Source organism: Mesoplodon mirus (genome assembly GCF_964341445.2).
Source record: "Mesoplodon mirus genome assembly, chromosome: 2".
Lineage (NCBI taxonomy): Eukaryota > Metazoa > Chordata > Mammalia > Artiodactyla > Ziphiidae > Mesoplodon > Mesoplodon mirus.
In genome coordinates this window covers 87,372,990-87,393,935 of record NC_138977.1, presented here as the reverse complement: position 1 = coordinate 87,393,935, position 20,946 = coordinate 87,372,990, and positions in this window count along the sequence as shown.

Below are 20,946 nucleotides of genomic sequence, written 5' to 3'. Positions count from 1 at the left end.
AGTCAGTAATTGAGTTTTTGACAATATCAATTCCCACAGCAAAAAAATAAAAATCAACAAAGAACTAAGAAAATAAATGATCTTTCCACCTAGACACCCAGAGATCTTGATAGTTCTGATGGTAAATAGCTTCTAAGGCTCCAGGTCTCTTTTATTTTTTTGGCATATATTTACAAAAATAAGTTAATAAGATGTAAAAAGTTTATAATTTTTAATTTTTTTGTAGAAATACATTAAGGATATGTTATGTCAACAAATCTATCTTTTTATGTCATCATTTTTGCTGATTGCATAGTAGGCCTTTAATAAGGATAGGATAATGTATTTGTCTAATCCTCTATAGTGAGGCTGTTTTTTTTCCCAATTTTGGATTACTATAAACAACTCAGCAATGAACATCTATATACTTCTAGCTCAACTATCTATCTATCAATCTGTCTATGTGTCTATCTGTTCTCTCCACATAACTTATTCGCCTGTTTGATTATATCCTTTGTAAGGGAACATAGTATATATTGTTAAGTATGTGAGTTTTGGTCTCAGTTTTCCTGGAATTGAATCTCTCTCCACAACTTATTATGTGAGTTTTGGCTAGTTGTTTAACCCCACTGTGACTCAGTTTTCTCATGTATGGCCAAGTAATAGGCTTGACCTCTTTTTTGGATTTCCTTCCCATTTAGGTCACCACAGTGCATTGAGTAGAGTTCCCTGTGCTATACAGTATGTTCTCATTAGTTATCTATTTTATACATAGTATAAATAGTGTATATGTGTCAATCCCAACCTCCCAATTTCTCTCACCCCCTCCCTCCCCCTTGGTATCCATATATTTGTTCTCTACATCTGTACCTCTATTTCTGCTTTACACATAAGGTCATCTATGCCATTTTTCTAGATTTCACATATATGTGTTAATATATGATATATTTTTTTCTCTTTCTGACTTCCTTCACTCTGTATGACACTCTCTAGGTTCATCCATGTCTCTACAAATGACCCATTTCAGTCCTTTTTATGGCTGAGTAATATTCCATTGTACATATGTACCACATCTTCTCTATCCATTTCTCTGTTGATGGACATTTAGGTTGCTTCCATGGGACAATCACCTCTGAGCATCTCATTTGAATTGAATGGGCTCCAACCATGTGCTGGTTATTATGTTTTCATTAAAAAATGTGCCAGTGCTTAAGAGCTTGAAAAACATTTTATCATGCTTATGGAGTCTGCACATCAGGAATCCAGACAGAGGCCCTAACATTGGGACCCTAGCTGTAAAGTCTTAACAATAGGTTGAGGCACTCTATATCTGGGTGCTGAAATTATTGGTAGGCACCTTTATTCTCAACTGACAGTTGCTGTCAGCTGTAGACTGGGACCTCAGCTGGGCTTGTCAACTGAAGCATCTTCACAAGTTCTCTCCATGATGGCCTCAGGTGGTCAGAATTTTTATATGGCCACTCAAGGTGTCATAACATATGTCTCAAGGAAAAAGGCAGAAGTTTCACTGTTTTTTGGGACCTAGTAGTATATGACCTAGGAGTCATATAACATCATATCTGCCATATTTTATTGATTGAGTCAGAAGGTCATGCAGATTCAAGGGGAAAAGATAAAGACTCCATTTCTCAAAGGTAGGGTGGCAGGGCTTCTCTGGTGGCTCAGTGGTTGAAAGTCTGCCTACCGAAGCAGGGGACATGGGTTTGTGCCCATGTCCAGAAGGATCTCACCTTCTTCACCAGGAAGAAGGTGCCTTGTGGAGAAGAGGGTCTTCATATTTAGAGAAGAAGATGCATCTGAGGGAAATGGTTACTGGACGAAATACCAAAGAAGGAAGTTGGAGTCTAACATGCCTCTGGTATCATAAATATCACAGCAGCAGGCAATATAGACCAGGAGCAGTGACTCTAAGAATGCCATAAGATTTCTTAAAACTTTGAATGTCTCTGTGTTTGTTGTTATGTTCTTCTGACTGTTTCCCCAGAAGGATTTGAAGTAAAACCAAAAAGGCAAGTATTTGTCTTTGAACATACCAAGAAAACGTTGAACTGGAGAAAAGATAAACCACTGAGGAGGTAAATGTGGGAAGGAAAGGAGCCCCAAGAGAAAGGCTGTGTAGCATCAGCTGCTAAAGAGGAAAAAAAAGCAGTCTGGGTCCACAGAGACTACACGGGGGAAAAGAAAAGCACAGGAAACTGGCCTTCACCTTAGATGTGGCCCAGGGGATTTTACAATCTGAAATCCCTAGAAAGGTGATAGCAAACCTGCTGTTAACTATGCCAGCTAAATCAAGATGATCCAAAATTTTAAAAATGAAAAATGCCACGATGTAAACAAGAAACTGTTTGCAATGGCCAAAATGTGATTATGATTCTTTTCTCTTGGGTCCTCTCATTGGTTTTATTTTCTCCATTCCCTCTCTCTTTTCTAAACCCCTCACTATTTTTGTTTAGTATTAAGTCATTTTTAGTACCTGTTCTCCTTTTACACTTAGTAAAGGTAGAAAGAAAAAGGAAAATATTAAAGATCATCTAATTCAGGCTTCCCTGGTGGCGCAGTGGTTGAGAGTCCGCCTGCCAATGCAGGGGACACGGGTTCGTGCCCCGGTCCAGGAAGATACCACATGCCGCGGAGCAGCTGGGCTCGTGAGCCATGGCCGCTGAGCCTGCGCGTCTAGAGCCTATGCTCTGCGACGGGAGAGGCCACAACAGTGAGAGGCCAGCGTACTGCAAAAACATAAAAACAAAAAAACAAAAAAACATCATCTAATTCAACACTCTAATTTTAACAAAAACAAAGCAGCCCCAGGGAGGCAGTGACAGGCTCGGAGTCAACATGAATTATTGGTAGCAGCAGAGTTGTGGCTGCAAGCAGCTCTACTGACCCTTCATGTGTTTCTCTGTATATGAGACTGCCTCTCTGGCCTAGCTTGAGGCTGAAGTCCCAGACAAGGAAAACTGTCCCTGTGTCAATTTTAGTTCTCTGGAAAGCTGATGCCAAGACACAATGAAAAGGACATGGGATTTTTGAGGGGAGGTGCCATGAAGAATGAATAAGAATAAATGAGGGGGGTGTTGTTTGGATCACAGTGTCAATCTGACACTGTGAAGGGGAGAGGGGAAAAGGAGGAAGAGACTCTTATTGCTATTTCTGGGAAAATGGTAATCAGGTTGATGGAGTGCCTTAGAGCAAAGATTAACAATTAGAGGAGTCCCACATTGGGCAGAAAAGGCTCAGATCTAATATTACCCGGCATTATTCAGCCATTGGCTGAGAACAGCCTGGGGTGGCAGGGGCTGGGGGAGTGGGTATGTGTGGGGGAAGATGGGAAAGAGAAGAGTAGTGAGAGCAATGCAGTGGATCCCAAAAGTGTGGCAGCTGCAGGCTTTTGGTTAACTACACACCTTGCAGCAGATCTCTTTTTAAGCAGATCTGAGTCATACCCTCCTATGACTGCCTCATTTCCCTTCTATATAACTTACTTCAAATAGGACTATAGTAAGGTGGGCAAGTCAATTAGTTGTCTATTGCTGTGTAACAAATTACCACAAACAGTGGCTTAAAACAGCATATAGTTATTGTCTCATAGTTTCTGTGGGTTAAGGGTTTGTGTACAACTTACTTTGATCATCTGCAAGGCTGCAATCCAAGTGTTGGCTTGGGCTGGGTTTTCACCTGAAGCTCAAATGGGGAAGGACCTGCTTACAAGTTCATATAGTTGTTGGAAGAATCCAAATTCTTACAGGTTGTCAAAGTGAAAGCTTCATTTTCTTGCTGGCTGTTGACTGGAGACTATATCCTCAGGTCCTTCTTTCTGCCTTTTTCTACAAGGCAGCTCTCAACAAGTCAGCTCACCTTTTCAAAGTTAGCAAGGGAGAAATTCTTACAGCAAGATGGATGTTACAATCGTATATAAAGTAATGATGTACATATAATCACACATATTCCATCATCTTTGCTGTATTCTGGTCAGAAGCAAGTCACAGGTCCCACTCATACTCAAGGGAAGGGATACAGGAGGGCATGAGTATCAGGAGGTGGGGATAGTTGGGGCCATCTTAGAATCTTTCTGCTACAGTTGGAGGCTCTATTTATTGGGCCCAAAGGGCTGTTGAACATTTATATACGTGAGCATTTGGGTTCTGTCCCAGAAGACTTAAACATTGAGAAATTCAAACATAGAGGTGTTCATGATCTCAAATTATTTTAAACATTCCTGTGTAGGACTAGTTCATTCATATATATATATATATATATATATATATATATATATATATATATATATATATGGGGAAGTTGGGAGACACTGAGTATGTCTGTTTGCTAAAGACTGAACATATTTTTTCCAGCCTGCAAAGTACTCCTTCACTTAGGTTCATCCAAACTTGAGCACGTCATTTAATGTTCCTTTTTTTTTTTTTTTAATGCTTTGGTTTGGGCCATGTTATCAGAAACACAAGCAATTTTAAGATGAAGTCACCTGAAAACGTGTCCTCCCTGAAGCTAACCATCAATAATCAGTCTCAACAGAGATGATTTTTTTTTAAATTTTATTTTACTTATTTTTTTATACAGCAGGTTTTTATTAGTCATCCATTTTATACACATCAGTGTATACATGTCAATCCCAATCTCCCAATTCATCCCACCACCACCCCCACTTGCCACTGCTTTCCACCCTTGGTGTCCATACGTTTGTTCTCTACACCTGTGTCTCAATTTCTGCCTGGCAAACAAGTTCATCTGTACTATTTTTCTAGAGTCCACATATATGCGTTAATATACGATATTTGTTTTTCTCTTTCTGACTTACTTCAATCTGTATGAAAGTCTCTAGATTCATCCACATTTCTACAAATGAATTAATTTTGCTCCTTTTTATGGCTGAGTAATATTCCACTGTATATATGTTCCACATCTTTTTTATCCATTCATCTGTCGATGGGCATTTAGGTTGCTTCCATGACCTGGCTATTGTAAATAGTGCTGCAATGAACATTGGGGTGCATGTGTCTTTATTTATTTATTTATGTATTTTGCGGTATGTGGGCCTCTCACTGTTGTGACCTCTCCCGTTGCAGAGCACAGGCTCCGGACGCGCAGGCTCAGCGGTCATGGCTCACGGGCCCAGCCTCTCCGCGGCATGTGGGATCCTCCCGGACCGGGGCACGAACCCGTGTCCCCTGCCTCGGCAGGTGGACTCTCAACCACTGTGCCACCAGGGAAGCCCGCATGTGTCTTTTTGAATTATGGTTTTCTCAGGGTATATGCCCAGTAGTGTGATTGCTGGGTCATATGGTAATTCTATCTTTAGTTTTTTAAGGAACCTCCATACTGTTCTCCATAGTGGCTGCATCAATTTACATTCCCACCAGTGCAAGAGTGTTCCCTATTCTCCACACCCTCTGCAGCAATTGTTGTTTGTAGATTTTCTGATGATGCCCATTCTAACTGGTATGAGGTGATACCTCATTGTAGTTTTGATTTGCATTTCTCTAATAATTAGTGATGTAGAGCAGCTTTTCACGTGCTTCTTGGCCATCTGTAAGTCCTCTTTGGAGAAATGTCTATTTAGGTCTTCTGCCGATTTTTGGATTCTGTTGTTTGTTTTTTTAGTATTGAGCTGCATTAGTTGTTTATATATTTTGGATTACTCCTTTGTCCGTTGATTCATTTGGAAATATTTTTTCCCGTTCTGAGGGTTGTCTTTTCGTCTTGCTTGTAGTTTGCTTTGCAAAAGCTTTTAAATTTCATTAGGTCCCATTTATTTATTTTTGTTTTTATTTCCATTACTCTAGGAGGTAGATCAAAAAAGATCTTGCTGTGATTTATGTCAAAGAGTGTTCTTCCTAGGTGTTCCTCTAAGTGTTTTATGGTGTTCTGTCTTACATGTAGGTCTCTAATCCATTTTGAGTTTATTTTTGTGTATGGTGTTAGGGAGTGTTCTAATTTCATTATTTTACATGTAGCTGTCCAGTTTTCCCAGCACCACTTATTGAAGAGACTGTCTTTTCTCCATTGTATACCCTTGCCCCCTTTGTCATAGATTATCAGTTGACCATATGTGTGTGGGTTTAACTCTGGGCTTTCTATCCAGTTCCATTGATCTATATTTCTGTTTTTGTGCCAGTACCATATTGTCTTGATTACTGTGACTTTGTAGTATAGTCTGAAGTCAGGCAGTTTGATTCCTACAGCTCCATCTTTTTCCTTCAAGACTGCTTTGGCTATTCAGGGTCTTTTGTGTCTCCATACAAATTTTAAGATTTTTTGTTCTAGTTCTGTAAGAAATGCCATTGGTAATTTGATAGGGATTGCAGTGAATCTGTAGATTGCTTTGGGTAGTATAGTCATTTTCACAAAATTGATTCTTCAATCCAAGAACATGGTATATCTCTCCATCTGTTGATATCATCCTTAATTTCTTTCACAGTGTCTTATAGTTTTCTGCATACAGGTCTTTTGTCTCCCTAGGTAGGTTTATACCTAGGTATTTTATTCTTTTTCTTACAATGGTAAATGGGAGTGTTTCCTTAATTTCTCTTTCAGATTTTTCATCATTAGTGCATAGGAATGCAAGAAATTTCTGTGATTAATTTTGTATCCTGCAACTTTACCAAATTCATTGATTAGCTCTAGTAGTTTTCTGATAGCATCTTTGGGATTCTTTATGTATAGTATAATGTCATCTGCAAACAGTGACAGTTATACCTCTTCTTTTCCAATTTGTATTCCTTTTATTTCTTTTTCTTCTCTGATTGCCATGGCTAGGACTTCCAAAACTATTTTGAATAATAGTGGTGAGAGTCGACATCATTGTCTTTTTCCTGGTCTTACAGGAAGTGCTTTCAGTTTTTCACCATTGAGAATGATGTTTGCTGTGGGTTTGCTGTTTATGGCCTTTGTTAGGTTGAGGTAGGTTCCCTCTATTCCCACTTTCTGGAGAGTTTTTTTTATCATAAATAGGTGTTGAATTTTGTCAAAAGCTTTTTCTGCATCTATTGAGATGATCATATGGTTTTTATTCTTCAATTTGTTAATATGGTGTATCACATTGATTGATTTGCATATATTGAAGAATCCTTGCATCCCTGGGATAAACCCCACTTGATCATGGTGTATTATCCTTTTAATGTGTTGTTGGATTCTGTTTGCTAATATGTTGTTGAGGATTTTTGCATCTATATTCATCAGTGATATTGGTCTGTAATTTTTTTTTTGTAGTATCTTTGTCTGGTTTTGGTATCAAGGTGATGGTGGCCTCATAGAATGAGTTTGGGAGTGTTCCTTCCTCTGCAATTTTTTGGAAGAGTTTGAGAAGGATGGGTGTTAGCTCTTCTCTACATGTTAGATAGAATTCACCTGTGAAGCCATCTGGTCCTGAACTTTTGTTTTTTGGAAGATTTTTGATCACAGTTCAATTTCATTACTTATGATTGGTCTGTTCATATTTTCTATTTCTTCCTGGTTCAGTCTTGGAAGATTACAATTTTCTAAGAATTTGTCCATTTCTTCCAGGTTGTCCATTTTATTGGCATAGAGTTGCTTGTAGTAGTCTCTTAAGATGCTTTGTATTTCTGCGGTATCTGTTGTAATTTCTCCTTTTTCATTTCTAATTTTATTGATTTGAGTCCTCTCCCTCTTTTTCTTGATGACTCTTGCTAATGGCTTATCAATTTTTTTTATTTCTCAAAGAAGCAGCTTTTAGTTTTATTGATCTTTGCTATTTTTTTTTGCTTCTATTTCATTTATTTCTGCTCTGATCTTCATGATTTCTTTCCTTCTGCTAACTTTGGGTTTTGTTTGTTCTTCTTTCTCTAGTTACTTTAGGTGTAAGGTTAGATTTTTTATTTGAGATTTTTTGTTGTTTCTTGACGTACACTTGTATAGCTATAAACTTCCCTTTTAGAACGCTTTTGCTGCATCCCATAGGTTTTGGATCATCGAGTTTTCTTTATCATTTGTCTCTAGGTATTTTTTGATTTCCTCTTTGATTTCTTCAGTGATGCCTAGTTATTTAGTAATGTATGATTTAGCCTCCATGTGTTTGTGTTTTTTATGTTTTTTTCCCTGTAATTGATTTCTCATCTCATAGTGTTGTGGTCAGAAAAGATGCTTGATATGATTTCAATTTCCTTAAATTTACTGAGCCTTGATTTGTGACCCAAGATGTGATCAATCCTGGAGAATGTTCCATGTGCACTTGAGAAGAAAGTGTAATCTGCTGTTTTTGATGGCATGTCCTATAAATATCAGTTCAATGTCTCTGGTCTATTGTGTCATTTAAAGCTTGTGTTTCCTTATTACTTTTCTCTTTGGATGATCTGTCCACTGGTGTAATTAAGGTGTTAAAATCCCCCACTATTATTGTGTTACTGTTGATTTCATCTTTTAGAGCTGTTAGCAGTTGCCTTATGTATTGAGGTACTCCTATGTTGGGTGCATATATATTTATAATTGTTATATCTTCTTCTTGGATTGATCCCTTGATCATTATGTAATGTCCTTCATTGTCTCTTGTAACATTCTTTATTTTAAAGTCTATTTTATCTGATATGAGTATTCCTACACCAGCTTTCTTTTGATTTCCTTTTGTATGGAATATCTTTTTCCATCCCCTCACTTTCCATCTGAATGTGTCTCTAGGTCTGAAGTGGGTCTCTTGTAGACAGTATATATATGGGTATTGTTTTTGTATCCATTCAGCAAGCCTGTGTTTTTTGCTTGGAGCATTTAATTCATTCACGTTTAAGGTAATTATTGATATGTATGTTCCTATGACAATTTTCTTAATTGTTTTAGGTTTGTTTTTGTAGGTCCTTTTCTTCTCTGTGTTTCCCACTTAGAGAAGTTCTTTTAGCATTTGTTGTAGAGCTGGTTTGCTTGTGCTGAATTCTCTTAGCTTTTGTTTGTCTGTAAACCTTTTGATTTCCCCATCGAATCTGAATGAGATCCTTGCTAGTAGAGTGATCTTGGTTGTCGGGTCTTCCCTTTCATCACTTTAAATATATCATGCCACTACCTCTGGCTTGTAGAATTTCTGCTGAGAAATCAGCTGTTAACCTTATGGGAGTTCCCTTGTATGTTATTTGTCCTTTTTCCCTTGCTGCTTCAAATAATTTCTCTTTGTCTTTAATTTTTGCCAATATGATTACTATGTGTCCCCTTGGGTTTATCCTGTATGGGACTCTCTGCACTTTCTGGACTTGGGTGGCTACTTCCTTTCCCATGTTAGGGAAGTTTTTGACTATAATCTCTTCAAATATTTTTTCAGGTCCTTTCTGTCTCTCTTCTCTTTCTGGGACCCCTATAATGCAAATGTTGTTGCATTTCATGTTGTCCCAGAGGTCCTTTAGGCTTTCTTCATTTCTTTTCATTCTTTTTCTTTATTCTGTTCCACAGCAGTGAATTCCACCATTCTGTCTTCAAGGTCACTTATCCATTCTTCTGCCTCAGTTATTCTGCTATTGATTCTCTCTAGTGTATTTTTCATTTCAGTTATTGTGTTGTTCATCTCTGGTTTTTTTTGTTCTTTAATTCTTCTAGATCTTTGGTTAAACATTTCTTGCATCTTCTCAATCTTTGCCTGCATTCTTTTTCCAAGGTCCTTGATCATCTTCACTCTCATTATTCTGAAATCTTTTTCTGGAACGTTTCCTATCTCCACTTCATTTAGTTGTTTTTCTCAGCTTTATCTTGTTCCTTCATCTGGTACATAGCCCTCTGTTTTTTCATGTTGTCTATCTTTCTGTGAATGTGGTTTTTGTTCCACAGGCTGCAGGATTGTTGTTCTTCCTACTTCTGTTCTCTGCCCTCTCCACTTAACGTTCTTGAGTTTCAGTTTCCACACTCTCATTAACTCTTGCTCCCATCTGAGGAGAATTGGCCCCTGAATTTGTTCCCTCAGCCATAAAATATTTCCTCAGATATATGCATGACTTTGCAGTCACCTTCTTCAAGGCATTGCTCAAAAGACACTTTCTCAATGAAGTCTATCCCACTAATTTATTTTAAATTGCAACCCACCCCTTCCTTTAACACTGTTGATTCTATTTAACCTGCTCAATTTTTGTTTGTTGCCATAATACTTATTCCTGTGTATACCAAATGTTACACATTTATTAGGCTCTTTTTTATTGTCTATCTATGGTCTAGAATATAAGCTCCACAACATCATAGATCTTTGTCAGTTTCGTTCATTCATGTAGCTCAAGTACCTAGAGAAACAATGTCTGGAAGATAGTAGGCACTCAACAAAGATTTCTCATGGAATGAATTAATGTCTTAAAACAACTCTCTGTGATCAGTATTATTATTATTACCTTTAACTTGCAAGTGAGAAAACTGATGCACAAAGAGGTAAGCAATTTTCTCTTATTTTTCAATTAATAACTGACAGAACTTAGAGTCAAATGCAGATAGTATGATTACAAAAGCTGATCTCTAAAAATAACATGCAACAGTGCCTACACTGAGGAAAAGAAAAACTGATATGCAAAACTGTAATTGTCATATTGCCTATAAAGACAAAGATATTTCTTTAAAATTTCACTTTTTAATCCCATTATCAGTTTTCAAGAAACTTAAGCTCAGAATTTGTAGAAAAATGCAATATAACAGCAAATAATCCTGTCACGTGAATGCATATTTTGCTTTTAAGTATTGTTAAGTTTTCCCTTCAAATAATATAAGTGATAGTTCCCCTCAGAATTCTAACATTTTTCCTTAGCAATTGAAAATCTGAATACTGGAAATCAAGCAAATATTATTAATAATGTTCCTTTTAGTGCATCTTTCTAGATGACTCCTTAGCAAGGAGAAAGAGCAAATTTAAGTAAATGACCATTCAGAGATTCCCAGGCACTTTATAGATCTCAATATTTGACCTAGTTCATTACATTTAATGGATCTTACTCTCTTTCACTAAAATACTCCTTTTAGTTAAGTTTGACATCAAAATCTGGTCAAAATTATCCAAGATTGACCTTGAAGAAATCCGTAAAAATAATTGACATGATGTAATCAGGGAATTCCTAAGTTGGTTGCCATTTTGAAAGCTTTCAATAAAAATGTTTCACAGGATAGTTTTCATAAACCTGAGAAATCATGATAGTCACAACAGAAGAATCCTGGGTTAGGAGAAAAGAGACCCAGTCCTGGAGCTGCCATTGTCTTGTAATGTGGCCTCATGTAAATAATTTTCCTCCCCAGGCCTCTGATATTTCATCTATTGGGAAGAGTTACAGTATGATCTTTACTGTGACTTCTAGCCTTAATAAGATGTATGAATTTGTAAAACATAAGAAATACACCTTTAATAGTGAAAGTACATGAAGCAGCGTTCCTTGCTGAGACTGTGATTTGAAGACTGCTACCCTGGAATCCTGAATCTGAGTGTGTCTGAAGAACTGGTGAGATGTCCCTAAGTGTTTATTGACTTCATTCATGTTACACAAATAATGGAAGGGACCTCAAGGAGGAGAATTTTATGCACATTCTCTACATACTGTCTCAGTTGGCCATTATCAACAATAACCCCATATAATAAAATCCCAAAATACAGTGACTTACAATAATAAACATTTATTCATATGCTCACAGGTCAAGAGGTTGAATGCAGTCTGAGCTGATCTAAGCTTCTCCATTGGGTGGTCTACTTCAGGCTGTGGATAAGCTGAGCCCACCTCCAGGTTATCAGTTGGGCTCAGATATATTCCATGTGGTTTGGTCTAGAAAAGAGGTTGATGGGACATCAGTTACTAGGAAAAATTCTTCTCATGGCAAATTCCCAGAGCAAAACAAACAAGCCAAACCATGCAAGGTCATTTAAATTTTCTGCCTCTGCTACCTATGCCAATATCACATTGGCCAATGCAAGTCAAGTGGCCAAACCTAATGTCATCAAGATAGGAAATATGCTCTGTCCATCAGTAGATGGATTTAGATGTAGTGTAGAGTAGATGGGTATAGATATAGGCTAGTGAAGAAATGACAACAGTAGTTCAATATATTGCAGGGACAAGATGGGGGGGCACAAATTTCCTGGGCCAGTCTTGTGGACTGGTCTGAATCTTATGAAAGGAGAAAACTTCCCCCAATTTTTGAGAAATTTCACAGGATTCAGTCCTCAGTAAGGGCTGGAGTACTATAGTGCTCTTCTGTGCATGAGAAGTTTTTTAATCTCTTTTAGAGCTATTTGGGGGGCAACACTGTGGGCTGGCCACGTGGGGCAACAGCAGTGTCAATGACACTGGTGGTATGTGGCTCTCAAGTGCCTCTTTAGTTTCTAGTGCTCACTGTGGAACACAAGAACTTGAGTAGCTTTGTTCATAAACAGATGCCTCATTTTCCTGGGAGCTCTCAAAATTACATGGAAAGAATAGCAGGTGTTGAGGACTAAATTATGTCCCCTAAAAGTCATATGTTGAAGACCTAACCTCAAGTGTATCTCAAAATATGACTGTGTTTGGAGATAGAGCCTTTAAAGGGGTAATTAAGGTTAAATGTGGTCTTAAGTGTGGGGCCCTAATCCAATAAGATGGGCCTTCTTATTTGTTCTCCAAGGACCCAGTGCAGGGAGAAAAGTGAAGGCTCCTCTGCTACTCTCTTCAACCATGCAGGGAAGGTAAGAAAGCAGAGCTGCAGAGATGTTAAGAAACCTGCACCAGGTCATTCAGCTGGAGATTCAGTACCAAGAATGAAATTGTTGGGAGCTCTTTTGCCAGAGTAACCCAGCTTTGGTGTTGGTGTTGGTTCCTTGTTGTTGCAGAGATACCTGTTTCCTTGTGCTGAGATCCTGAGGTAGTGCCGTGTGGCTGACAGGGTCTTGCTGTTCCAGCCAGGTGTCAGGGCTATGCCTCTGGGGTGCGAGAGATGAGTTCAGGACGTTTGACCACCAGAGACCTCCCAGCCCCAAGTAACATCAAACAGTGAAAGCTCTCCAAGAGATCTCCACTGCAATATTAAACCCCAGCTCCACTCAACAATGAGCAAGCTACAGTGCTGGACACCCTATGCCAAACAACTAGCAAGAAAGGAACACAAACCCACCCATCAGCAGAGAGGCTGTCTAAAATCATAACAAGTTCACAGACATCCCAAAATACACCACCAGACATGGTCCTGCCCACCAGAATGACAAGATCCAGCCTCATCCACCAGAACACAGGCACCAGTCCCCTCCACCAGGAAGCCTACACAACCCACTGAACAAAACTTACCCACTGGGAGCAGACACCAAAAACAATGGGAACTAAGAACCTGAAGCCTGCAAAACGGAGATCCCAAACACTGTAAGTTAAGCAAAATGAGAAGGCAGAGAAATACACAGCAGATGAAGGAGTAAGGTAAATACCCACTAGACCAAACAAATGGAGAGGAAATAGGCATTCTACCTGAAAAAGAATACAGAGTAATGATAGTAAAGATGATCCAAAATCTTGGAAATAGAATGGAAAAAATACAAGAAACATTTAAAAAGGACCTAGAAGAACTAAAAAGCAAACAAACAATGATGAACAACACAATAGATGGAATTAAAAATTCTCTAGAAGGAATCAATAGCAGAATAACTGAGACAGAAAAACGGATAAGTGACCTGGGTGATAAAATAGTGGAAATAACTACTGCAGAGCAGAATAAGGATAAAATAATGAAAAGAATTGAGGACAATCTCAGAGACCTCTGAGACAACATTAAACACACCAACATTCGAATTATAGGGGTCCCAGAAGAAGAAGAGAAAAAAAAGAGACTGAGAAAATATTTGAAGAGATTATAGTTGAAAATTTCCTTAATATGGGAAAGGAAATAGTCAAACAAGACCAGGAAGTGCAGAGAGTACCATACAGGAAATATCCAAGGAGAAACATGCCAAGACACATATTAGTCAAACTATGAAAAATTAATACTGGATACAAAAAAACAATATTAGAAGCAGCAAGGGAAAAGGAACAATTAACATACAAGGGAATCCCGATAACGTTAGCTGATCTTTCAGCAGAAACCCTGCAAGCCAGAAGGGAGTGGCAGGACATATTTAAAGTGATGAAAGGGAAGAAACTACAACCAAGATTACTCTATCCAGCAAGGATCTCATTCAGATTTGATGGAGAAATTAAAACCTTTACAGATAAACAAAAGCTAAGAGAATTCAGCAGCACAAAACCAGCTCTACAACAAATGCTAAAGGAACTTCTCTAGGTGGGAAACATAAGAGAAGGAAAAAACGTACAATAACAAACCCAAAACAATTAAGAAAATGGTAATAGGAACATACATATCGATAACTACCTTAAATGTAAATGGATTAAATGCTCTAAGCAAAATACATAGATTGGCTGAATGGCTACAAAAACAAGACCCATACATATGCTGTCTACAACAGACCCACTTCAGACCTAAGGACACATACAGACTGAAAGTGAGGGGATGAAAAAAGATATCCCATGCAAATGGAAATCAAAAGAAAGCTGGAGTAGCAATTCTCATATCAGACACAATATATAATAAAATAAAGACTATTACAAGAGACAAAGAAGAACACTACATAATGATCAAAGGATTAATCCAAGAAGAAAATATAACAATTGTAAATATTTATGCACCCAACATAGGAGCACCTCAATACATAAGGCAAATGCTACAGCCATAAAAGGGGAAATCAACCATAACACAATAATAGTAGGGGACTTCAACACCCCACTTCACCAATGGACAGATCATCCAAAATGAAAATAAACAAAGAAACACAAGCTTTAAATGATACACTAAACAAGATGGACTTAATTGATATTTATAGGACATTCCATCCAAAAACAGCAGATTACACTTTCTTCTCAAGTGCTCATGGAACATTCTCCAGAATAGATCACATCCTGGGTCACAAATCAAGCCTTGGTAAATTTAAGAAAATTGAAATCATATCAAGTATCTTTTCTGACAACAATGCTGTGAGACTAGATATCAATTACAGGAAAAAATCTGTAAGAAATACAAACACATGGAGGCTAAACAATACACTACTAAATAACCAAGAGATCACTGAAGAAATCAAAGAGGAAATCAAAAAATACCAAAACAAATGACAATGAAAACATGATGACCCAAAACCTATGGGATGCAGCAAAGCAGTTCTAAGAAGGAAGTTTATAGCAATACAATGCTACCTCAAAAACAAAAAACATCTCAAATAAACATCCTAACCTTACACCTAAAGAAATTAGAGAGAGAAGAACAAAAAAACCCAAAAGTTAGCAGAAGGAAAGAAATCATAAAGATCAGATCAGAATGAAATGAAGGAAACAATAGCAAAGGTCAATAAAACTGAAAGCTGGTTCTTTGAGAAAATAAACAAAATTGATAAACCATTAACCAGACTTATCAAGAAAAAAAGAGAGAAGACTCAAATCAATAGAATTAGAAATGAAAAAGAAGTAACAACAGACACTGCAGAAATACAAAGGATCATGAGAGATTACTACAAGCAACTATATGTCAATAAAATGGACAACCTGGAAAAAATGGACAAATTCTTAGAAAAGCACAACCTTCTGAGACTGAACCAGGAAGAAATAGAAAATATAAACAGACCAATCACAAGCACTGAAATTGAAACTGTGATTAAAAACTTCCAACAGGACTTCCCTGGTGGTGCAGTCGTTGAGAGACTGCCTGCCGATGCAGGGGACATGGGTTTGTGCCCTGGTCCAGGAAGATCCCACATGCCACGGAGTGGCTAGGTCTGTGAGCCATGGCCGCTGAGCCTGCGTGTCTGGAGCCTGTGCTCTGCAACGGGAGAGAGCACAACAGTGAGAGGCCCACGTACCACAAAAAAAAAAAAAAAAAAAAAAAATCTTCCAACAAACAAAGCCCAGGACCAAAGGGCTTCACAGGAGAATTCTATCAAACATTCAGAGAAGAGCTAACACCCATCCTTCTCAAACTCTTCCAAAATATAACAAAGGGAGGAACATTCCCAAACTCATTAGACAAGGCCACAATCACCCTGATACCAAAACGAGACAAAGATGTCACAGAAAAAGAAAACTATAGACCAATATCACTGATGAACATAGATGTAAAAATCCTCAAGAAAATACTAGCAAACAGAATCCAACAGCACATTAAAAGGATCGTACACCACGATCAAGTGAGGTTTATCCCAGGAATGCAAGGGTTCTTCAATATATGCAATTCAATCAGTGTGATAAACCATGTTAACAAATTGAAGGAGAAAATCCATATTATCATCTCAAAAGATGCAGAAAAAGCTTTTGAAAAAATTCAACACCTATTTATGATAATAACCTGCCAGAAAGTAGGCATAGAGGGAACTTACCTCAATATAATTAAGCCCATATATGACAAACCCACAGCCAACATCTTTCTCAATGGTGAAAAACTGAAACCATTTCCACTAAGATCAGGAACAAGACAAGGCTGCCCACTCTCACCATTTTATTCAAAATAGGTTTGGAAGTTTTAGCCACAGCAATCAGAGAAGAAAAAGGGATAAAAGGAATACAAAGTGGAAAAGAAGAAGTAAAACTATCACTATTTGCAGATGGCATTATACTATACGTAGAGAATCCTAAAGAGGCTACCAGAAAACTACTAGAGCTAATCAATTAATCTGGTAAAGTAGCAGGATACAAAATTAATGCACAGAAATCTCTTGCATTCCTATACACTAATGATGAAAAATCTGAAAGAGAAATTAAGGAAACACTCCCATTTACCACTGCAACAAAAAGAATAAAATACCTAAGAATAAACCTACCTTGGGAGAAAAAAGACCTGTATGCAGAAAAGTATAAGACACTGATGAAAAAATTTAAAATGACACAAACATATGGAGAGATACCATGTTCTTGGACTGGAATAATCAACATTGTGAAAATGACTATACTACTCAAAGCAATCTACAGATTCAATGGAATCTCTATGAAACTACTAATGGCATTTTTCACAGAACTAGAGCAAAAAATTTCACAATTTGTATGGAAACACAAAAGACCCTGAATAGACAAAGCAACCTTGAGAAAGAAAAATGGAGCTGGAGGAATCAGTCTCCTGGACCTCAGACTATACTACAAAGCTACAGTAATCAAGATAGTATGGTACTGGCACAAAAATATAAATATAGATCAATGGAACAGTATAGAAAGCCCAGAGTTAAACCCATGCATATATGGTCACCTTATCTTTGATAAAGGAGGCAAGATATACAATGGAGAAAAGATAGACTCTTCAATAAGTGGTGCTGGGAAAACTGGACAGCTATATGTAAGAGAATTAAATTAGAACACTCCTTAACACCATACACAAAAATAAATTCAAAATGGATTAAAGACCTCAATGTATGGCCAGACACTATAAAACTCTTAGAGGAAAACATAGGCAGAACACTCCATGACACAAATCATAGCAAGATCCTTTTTGACCCACCTCCTAGAGAAATGGAAATAAAAACAAAAATAAATAAATGGGATCTAGTGAAACTTAAAAGCTTTTGCACAATAAAGGAAACCACAAACAGGACCAAAAGACAACCCTCAGAACGGGAGAAAATATTTGCAAATGAAGCAACTGACAAAGGGTTAATCTCCAAAATATACAAGGAACTCATGCCGCTCAATATCAAAAAAACAAACAACCCAATCCAAAAATGGGCAGAAGACCTAAACAGACATTTCTCCAAAGAAGATATAGAGATTGCCAACAAGCACATGAAAGGATGCTCAACATCACTAATCATTAGAGAAATGCAAATCAAAACTACAATGTGGTAGCACCTCACACCAGTAGAATGATCATCATCAAAAAATCTACAAACAATAAATGCTGGAGAGGATGTGGAGAAAAGGGAACCCTCTTGCACTGTTGGTGGGAATGTAAATTGATACAGCCACTATTGAGAACAGTATGGAGGTTCCTTAAAAATCTAAAAATGGAACTACCATATGACCCAGCAATCTCACTGCTGGGCATACACCCTGAGAAAACCATAATTCAAAAAGAGTCATGCACCACAATGTTCATTGCAGCTTTATTTACAATAGCCAGGACATGGAAGCAACCTAAGTGTCCATCGACAGATGAATGGATAAAGAAGATGTGGCACATATATACAATGGAATATTACTCAGCCATAAAAAGAAATAAAATTTAGTTAACTGTAGTGAGGTTGATGGACCTAGAGTCTGTCATACAGAGTGAGGTGAGTCAGAAAGAGAAAAACAGATACCATATGCTAACACATATATATGTAATCTAAAAAAAAAAAATGTTCTGAAGAACCTAGGGGCAGTACAGGAATAAAGACGTAGTTATAGAGAATGGACTTGAGGACACGGGGAGGGGGAAGGGTAAGCTTGGATGAAGTGAGAGAGTGGCATGGACATATATACACTACCACATGCAAAATAGATAGCAAGTGGGAAGCAGCCGCATAGGACAGGGAGATCAGCCCAGTGCTTTTTGTCCACCTAGAGGGGTGGGATAGGGAGGGTGGTAGGGAGATGCAAGGGGGAGGAGATAATGTGATGTATGTATATGTATAGCTGATTCACTTTATTATACAGCAGCAACTAACACACCATTGTAAAGCAATTATACTCCAATAAAGATGTTAAAAAAGAATAAAAATAAAAAGAGGCTGAGACACCAAGGATATACATACACAGAACAAGGCCCTGTGAGGACACAGCAAGAAAGTGCCATCTGCAAACCAGGAAGAAAGGCGTCAGGTGAAATCCAACTTGCTGACACCTTGATCTTAGACTTCCAGCCTCCAGAACTATGAGAAAATAAATTTCTGTTTTTTAAGCCACTCAGCCTGTGGCATTTTGTTATGGCAACCCTATGGAACTAATACAGATTTTGGTATCTAGAAGTGGGTGCTTCTGTAACAAATACCTAAAAGTGTGAATGTGACTTTGTAGAGAAATGGATAATGGGCAGAGGCTAGAAGAGTTTGGAGGTGCATGTTAGAAAAAGCCTAGATTGCCTTGAAGAGACTATTGGTAGAAAAATAAAAATTTAAAGATGATTCTCTTATGAGGTCTCAAGTGGAAATAAGAAAAATGTTTTTGGAAACTGGAGAAAAGGTGATCCTTGTTATAAAGTGGCAAGGTCCTTGGACGAATTGCATTTCAGTGTTTTGTGGAAAGTAGAACCTGTTTGAGATGAACTGGGATATTTACCTGAGGAAATTTCTAAGTGTTGAACATGCAGGCTTGGGTTCTCCTTATTGTTTATAGTAAATGCAAGAGGAGAGAGATGAATTGAAGAAGGAATTGTTAAGCCTAAAAGAAACAGAATATGAATATTCAGAAAATTCTCAGCCTATCCATATTTAAAAATGCTAGAAAACACTTTCTGGAGAAAACATCAAGGATGTGGCTGAAAAAATCCTTTGGTGAAAAGATAATGAGTATGACTCTTGGCCACAAAGATAGGAAAGAGTGGCAATGGAATTTGAACGTAACAATCCCAGGTCTAGACTTTGAGTCCTTAACTCCAAGTCTCCCATAATTAGTGTTTTAAAGACTTTGATAAGTTCTTTTGAAATCGATTCATTTTTGTTTAAAATCTTCTCAAATTTATTTAAGTATCACACTTTGTTATTCACAGAATGCATAAATATCTAATTCTATGGGATGCATACATGGTAACTTACCAACAGACTTTGGAAGATAGGACATGTGAAGTTTTTATGAGAAGTTACAGGATTATAAAAATAATAATACTAGTGCTAAGGGTGACTCATGTTGGAGGGACACTTTGTCAGCATTAAAATGTATCTAGAGTCGTAATGTGGAAGGGTTTGGTATCTCGTGTTTCCTGGAATGAGTTGAGTAGTAACTTATATTTGGTGAAAAGAAGAGGGAGACCTCCATGTCCCACTGTGAAAATTCCACAAGAGTTTTAATGCATAGAAACTGAATATCATTGGAAAATACTGCAGATGTCTGAAATTAATTGAAAACTGGGAAGAAAACTTTGTTTTTGTCAGTAGTAAGCTCACTGGCAGCTAAGAAAGGCATTTTAGTAGAGTGGTAAGAAAGTTCCAGCTTATTATAGCCATGCATTAAGAGAATGTACTCTTGCCAGATTTTCCTTTTATGGTTTGGTTTTGGTTTTGCTTTTTGAGATTTCATGCATCTGAATTTTTATGTAAATTGCCTTTTTTTAAATCTTGGGAAGTACTTAAAAATTAAGCACCATAAAAGAGAAGAAAAATGCCTATGCATTGAATTAAGACCCAAGACCTCTAGTTCTTAATCTCTAGTCTGACAGTCAGTGAGGAAAATATTTAAAAAGAATAAGCAACAGTCTCATTATGGGCCAGCTAAGGCTGGATAGCAGAAACCTACAGTGTAGCCAAAAAACTTGGCCATATTTAGCAATATTGGAGGAAATATTGGAGGAAAGGAAACAGATAGCTCTAGCTAACATAGAAGTTTTGTTCTGTGGGTTTGGCAGGAGATCAAGAGAGGGAAAGGAATCCATATACAGAGTGAGGGGCCCTCATGATGAATATGGTTAACAAGCTGAGAACCTAGAGAGGCCCCCTTTGCTCCTTCGAAGATAGGTTTATAGAAAAAATAAATAGATCAATCACCAGAGCCACTAGGGCGAGACAAGTGACATCCCTGGAGTACAAAATTCAAGGACGCATTCATTCCCAGCATCATGCGGGTTCAGGTTTGGAGTTTGCGCCAGCCTGGGACTGAGTGTCTTCTTACGCTTTGCACCTTAGATGCCTCATTCACCTCACCCAAGTGCTGCTTCTAGTGCCGGCATTATTTCAAAAACATTTATGTATTCTTTTCTTATGTGATATGGCTATATTTCAGGTTTGAGAATAGCAAATCTCAATAAAAAATAGTAAAAAGTGGTAAAAAGAAAAAAAATATCTGGACACCAGTGACCCATTTCATG